Genomic DNA, 7,364 nt, shown 5'->3' with positions numbered 1-7,364 from the left:
GAGTAATTAATGACAGAACTTAGTGTGTGTGTGTGTGTGTGTGTGTGTGTGTGTGTGTGTGTGTGTGTGTGTGTGTGTGTGTGTGTGTGTGTGTGTGTGTGTGTGTGTGTGTGTGTGTGTGTGTGTGTATCTTGGATGTCTGGACTGTGAGCACCCTCACCTTTCCTGCCCACAGATCTATTAGAACATAGAACGTCTCCACCTGACAGTTTGCCAGCTCTCCTTGTCTTTAATTTGAGCTTCCTGTTACAGGTGTCAGTCTTCTGCTCTGCGCTGTCAGCCCCCTGTCCATTATAGCGGTCAGCACTGCTCAGAACTCTGGGAGAAATTGCCTATGTCTTAAATTACAGGCAGGCTACTGCAATTCAGTTTAACCTGATGGGAGAAGGAAAAAAGACAGTGGGTTGAAAAGACACATGGCAGGAAGTCCAAATGAGTCTGGATTCATAATAACTGGAGTCTATGCTCATATCGAAAGACTGTATCCTACGAAATGTCCAGGGAAAATAAGCAATATACTTATCTGACGCTTCCCCTGCTGTCTGAAAATATTGAAAAATTTAAGACATTCCATTCGACTAATATTTGTTCCGTGAACAGTCTTAGAAATATCTGAAAACAGAATAAGGCTTTCGGTTCCCTGTCCTGAGGCCTTTAAAAACAGCACAACACATGCATACTAAGCAATATCTCCGTTAGATGAAAAATAGCAATCACCATGATGGGCGGCGAGAGAAATACTGATCTCTAGTGAGTTATGGGCATCCAGGGCAGATGAAAGTAACTTCCTTGCTCTATTCGGAATATCATTATTCCACAGATGCTCCGGGGCTCATTTCAATAGACCACAGTGGCCATATTTTAGCTTGACAGTTGAGTGACTATATCAGCAACAGATAATGACACTACAGCTAATATCAGCTTCAGCTGCTGTGAACGGTGACAGGTGAGGCATAGTTTATAACGCTATTGAAGATTTATCAGCTGATTAACCTCTGCTTTAGGTTGTTAGCAGTATAAATAATTGAGGTTTGAGCTGACACTTAGAACATGGTAGTAATTTGAGTGAGAAATAAATTAGATGGAACGTGGACATCCATTCATGGACTTCTGGTTGGTGTATCGCACTCTGATCGGCCCAGAAATGGTTGGATTACACAATTGTTTTAATAACTGTTAAGACTCTTTCTCTTCTTGAAACACAGCAAAATATGCTAATAATTCTAAAAAAGGAGTCAGATCTGTTCTGGGAAAGGAGATTACAAGAGATATGTTATAGCATTATCACTTTTCAGATTCAAAATTTCTCACAATAGCTGTTATTATACAAACATAACAGTTTGCCTCGCTTGTTGTCTATATAAAAAGCTAACTTCTAAGGCAGCATCTTAAATGAAATGTAACTTTATAAGTGAATGACTTCAAATGTTCTTCATGGGAACCAACTATGTTAATTGAGAAAGTGTACCAAACGTGTTGCTATGCTAACAAATCTTAGGGTCCTTTCGCTAACAAAAAAACAAAACAAAAAAAATCTACTTTTAGTTAAAAATGATCACGTTAAAAATAGATTTATTAACAATGCTGCTCAAAAGTTCACAAACAGTAAGAGTTTTTATTTTAAAAGAAATGTAAACTTTTATTTAGCAAGGGTGCATTAAATGTATCAAAAATGACAGTAGAAACACTTACAACGTTACAAAAAGATTTCTATTTTAAATATATGCTGTTCTTTTGAACATCATCTTCATCAAATAATCCTGAAAATAAATAAATAAATACAAATATTAATCAGCATATTAGAATGATTTCTGAAGGATCATGTGATACTAAAGACTGGAGTTATAACTACTAAAGATTCAGCTTTGCCATCACGGGGTTACATTACATTTTAAAATATAATAAAAAAGAAAACAGTTATTTTAAATTGTAATAATATTTCACTTTGATCAAATAATTCCCATCTAGGTGAGCATAAGTGACTTCTTTCAAAACCATTTTAAAAATCTTACAGACCCAAAACTTGAATGGTGTACCCAAAATTGCATTTATTTAATATATAATCAATATTTCGCTCCACTCTATATGCCAACTAGGATAAAAATTGTGGAAAAGGTTTCTGGGATTGCCTTATCTATGAAGCACACATGAAATGCTGCTTAACATTTTAGCCACAAGGTATTTTATGAGCATAATGTAGCTGCCTATAAATATCACCTAGGTGGGCAGCTCACAAGGTTTTGGAACAGAGCTAATTTGTTGGCTGACAAATTACATCTAATTAATACATACGACAAAACATCTCACACCCCACAAAAACACAACACTACACCAAAAAACAAGCAACAGTTCTAAGCAGGGTTATAAGTCATTTCCCCTCAAGGAGTCTGAGCTCCTTCATGCAAGACTCTCCTTAAATGTATTAAAAACCTTTATACGGCAAGTCTGATGTAATGCCGTGGATTAAAATAAACACTTGGAGTTTGAATGGGTCGCTAACTTTGTAGAGAACGGCTTTCTGGGCCTCTTGTCTTTGGATTGCAATCTATTGTCAAGCGTAGCAGCCCATTGACACAGTCATTGATTTCATGATTAATGTACCTCTCTGTCATTGGTGTTTAGAGCAGTAGACATCATTTTAATGTGTGCATGATCAATAGCTCCATCAGCCCTGAAAGTTTCCAGCAGGTAGACAGCGGGAGATGCTGGTCTGCATTGCACAACACCTTTAACACACAGAGAGGAGCTTCTCTGTCCTCCATCCCTTGTTATAAATCTCATTTTAAGCATGTTGGCTTTATAGAAAATGAGTACAGTTTTAACCAAACAAAGGTTAGCACAGATATTCTATCTATCTATCTATCTATCTATCTATCTATCTATCTATCTATCTACTTACATATCTTACCTATTTATCTGTTAACCTAGTATGGAATTTTTTTTTTTTTTTTTCTAATATAAAAAACTAAAATTTACAATAATTAACCAAAATCAAAACAATCAATATATATATATATATATATAATAATATAATAATAACTAATAACAATTATCAAAACACACAAGTAACAAATTATATATTTAAAAAATCTAATTCAAAATAAAAACTATAATGGTATTTTAATTTGCATTTGCACATATTTGGCAACAGATTAATTTCACTTGTTTATATTTACTTTTTTACATCTTTCAAGTCATAAATATTAAATCATTATACTGTAAACAATCTCAGAAAAGTTCTGGTCTATGAATAACCAGCAACTTTGTGAAAATATTTTCCATTTTAATCATGAGTGACCTTATATGCTTCCAGTGAAATCAAAATGTGCAGCAGTGATATACAACTGAATTAGTGTGATTTGCAATAGCTACTTGAATTGTATGAATTTTTCTCATTATATACGCTGTCATGCAGTTACTGTACATGTATGACCTGCAAATTCAGCTCACAACTAAATGAATTTGGCAAAACCTAATTCTGATTCAACTTAATATTTCTATGCATTATTTATAATACTGATTAATTCATGCAACAACAGAACAATGAAGACCTGAGTAAAAAAATTCCATCAATGCATTTATGTCTTTAGTAAGACTATGTTTCTATCATCAGTTGGATTGCATAAAGACAGATAGAGAAATTAAAAAAGTACAGGTGAAATACTTACTATGTAGTTTCCTTAAGAGTGTTTTGGTTAAAGTTTATGACATAACAGCTAACAAAACAACACTTTAACATAACCAACCAAATTACATTTCTTATTGCAATAAAGGATCTCAAAGAGCTTACGGACTAGTAAACATTTCAATAAAGTACAGTTAAAGCAAACACCAAAAAGCAATACATAAGTAAGATCCAACATAATTCTAAAAAGCTGTAAATGGTTTAAGAGGCATTTTGTGCATCATTTCTGGAGATTATTTTGCGCGACAGAGTACGTGTCACAGATGTCCTCCTTTACTTTTCTTTCCCAAACCAAAACCTGCCACACAAGAAGCAATATCAGCCCCAGTCCCCCACTGTGCATCAGCCCTGAGCCTTTTTATTGACATTAAGAAGGAGAAAGTCATCAGTTTTAATGCAGAGCCGCTCTTGTGGGAAGTATACTTCAAATTAGGCTTGGCTTTTGAAATGCTAGTGCCTTCCTCCAGAAGTGGGTGGGGTCGGGTGCTGGTGGGGCAGCTCTCGCTCCAGGGCATCCCTTGGAACATCTCTGAGCATCACAAAGCAGACAGAATGTCTGAAGTAAAGCTTCCAGGTGTCTAACCGAAAACGCTGAGCCCTCTGAGAGTTTTCCTTCATTCACACCATGACTTTTTGCTTTTCTTTCTCTGGAATAAATCTTGCTAACAAAATTTGTCACTTTTAAAGCCCTTAGGTATTCAAGAAAGCCAACCTATCTGTGATGTGCTGAAAATCAAAATGAAACCTCCGATATATTCAACAAATTATATATACAGACGATGCAAGATGCCACATATTGGAAGCTTTTTGTTTGAATTTGTTTGGTCTCTTTTTGTTTATGCATTTATTGTACATTTTCTGCAGTAATACGAGAAAAAAAAATTGTTTGTCTGGCCAGGTCGAATTTTTATCCTGTGTTTCAAATTTTAACCTGCTTCTTCTCTCTGTTACAGTGCACAGTGGCCACACAAAGTATTTAGACATGCATTTAGACAGAATGGACAAATACACTACCTTTCCATTTTTAAGTAATATTAATAAGGAATACTATTAATAATAGTAATAATATTACCATTCAGAATAACTGTTTTCCATTTCAGTATATTTTAAAATGTTATTTATTCCTCTGATGCAAAGCTAAATTTTCAACATCATTATACTCCAGTCTTCAGTGTCACATATTCAGAAATCATTTGCATATGCCATTTTGGTGCTTAACAAACATTTATTATTATCAACATTAAAACACTTTTTTTGCTTAATATTTTTGTAGAAAGGCATTAATTTGAAATATGTTTTGTAACATTAAAAATGTTTTTCTTGTCATTTTTTAAAAAAATTTTAAGTGTCCTTGCTGAAAAAAATAAATAAAACAATTTTTAATAATAAAAAACTTCTTGAACTTGTATTGTTATTGAAAATAAAATTTAAATAAAATTGCCAACCTTTACCAAATTAGTGGTATATTTTTTTTTTAAAAAGATATGCTTCTACAGTGTATATGTATTATAAGTCTGTAAAATACTTGTTACTGTTTCCTTGAATAGGCAGAAATTCTATAGTCTGCACATAATATCTGCTATTCCAGTGTTCTCTGTTTGTGAACTACTGTACTTTCAAAGATTAGCAAAAACAATTTACATTACTTTTTCACATCAGTTTATAGTTGTGGTGTAATGTATTTGAGATAATTCAGCACAAATGGCATGAAAACAAAAATAAATTGTGGTTGGTCACTTAACATGTCAACCAGCCATTCTGTTTTTGTCTTATTCAGGAGCCATCTGGTTTGATATTTTATCTAATACGATGACATTTATATATTTTTAAGTGTAGCTCAAGTACATTAACAGCATTATGAATACTGTAAATGTAAGAATATAGTCATCTGTTTTTCGTTATAAAGAAAGATGTATCCACACTAAAATGCATACAGTCACTTAAATTAAAAATGGAATTGCTTTCAGTATTTCAAACAAAATCCTTTTTTTTTTTTTGTGCAGTGTAAACAGAATGGATGCTGAGATTTGACCTTGCAAAACACTTGCTGTGAGGCAAGACATTTACTTGGAATCAGCTCAGTGAATCCTTCATCAGACATCCTCTAACGAGAAGTCAATCAGCGCTCGAGAGAGTAATTGCATGCTGTCAATACTCAATCAAGAAATGCCTGCTGGTGGAATAATGTTTGGATTTGATCTCGGCTAGTAATGCCATCCAGGTTCAAGCTCTCTCTGCTGCACGAGCCCAACGCACAGGATATCACATCATGCAGGTTTAATGCTCTTAAAGAAAACACGCAAATAAGCTCAAGCCATCGGATTGACCAAGTGGCCAACTTTGACCCGGAGACCTATTTTCTTCATTTCATCCTGAGCTTAGCAATGATTTTTGAACAGCATCTTAAGCAGACTGCAATCCGATTGGTTATGGTTTTCATGACAGCCTATAAAGGATATAGTTAAATCCCACCTCATCATTAGCTCCGGTCGGCACATACGAACCCCTGGTGTGCAGACAGAGACAGATGTTAGGAATGTTGAACCTGCGAGAAAAAACAATCATTGGTATATTAGACAACATTCTAAAAGCATTTTTGTTCCACAATGAATTACATCACCTATATCGGTTAGCATTAATATAACTATTTCTCTTGAAAAATACAATTCCTCAATCCCAAATCCCAAGTCCTCTTATTCAATAAGATACAGTGTAATCTCTAAAATGCCGCAATACCTTTAGATTGTGTTTAGGGGCTTCTTGCTGCTCAAGTCAGAGTTACCTCACTCAGATCAATACATTTTGATGTTATTATCTGTCTTTTTTTGATTTATGTGGAAATATCTGGGACCTGAAAGTGAACTATTGTTAAGACAGAGTCATTTTTCTCTCTAATCACAGACGTTGTTTGTCAGTTGCTACAAGGAATGAAAAAAGTTAGTAAACCTTTTACCTTGTACCAGAAACAGAAATGCAGGGCAATAAGAAATGCCATCTGGCCAGAGAGAACACCCACACACTATAAAATTAATGATAATAATAATAAAAATAATAATAATAAATACATGTAAATGTAGAATTATCTAGAATTATTAATAAAAAATACAAAATAAATAAAAAGTAAATTATTTTATCATTTAACATCACAAAGGTAAAAATATGTTAAATATTATATCAAATGCTTTTATAATAATAAAAATAAATGCATGTAAAATAATTATTTAAAAAAATATAAATAATTATTTATAAGAAATATAAAATAAATTAAAAAGTAAATAATTTTAATTTAAAATTACAAAAGTAAAAATGTGAGACAAAATGTAAATGCTGCCAAGGCAAATAAAATATATATATTCTTTGTTGATCTCTGAAATAGGCTTATACAATATTACTTTACTTTATTAATCAACCCATTTTAATGTAACTATTAACTACATAAATATACTGTTACATCCTTTACTTTAAGACATTGTGCACCAATAATTAAATTTAGTCGTTGCTTAAATGTAAGATTCTAAATAAGCTAAAGTTAAAGCACCTATTTATTACGCATAATTCATAGAAGTGCTTTGGTGTGTAAAATGCAGTTGAATGTACTTTACTGCTTAGAATGCTGACACTACAGGCCAGGTACCTTTAACCAGTCCATTTTTTGGCGAGAACTTAAAGCTGAATCAAT

The sequence above is a fragment of the Cyprinus carpio genome, chromosome B24 (assembly GCF_018340385.1).
Source record: "Cyprinus carpio isolate SPL01 chromosome B24, ASM1834038v1, whole genome shotgun sequence".
Taxonomy (NCBI): Eukaryota; Metazoa; Chordata; class Actinopteri; order Cypriniformes; family Cyprinidae; genus Cyprinus; species Cyprinus carpio.
Note: the sequence above shows the minus strand (reverse complement) of the source record.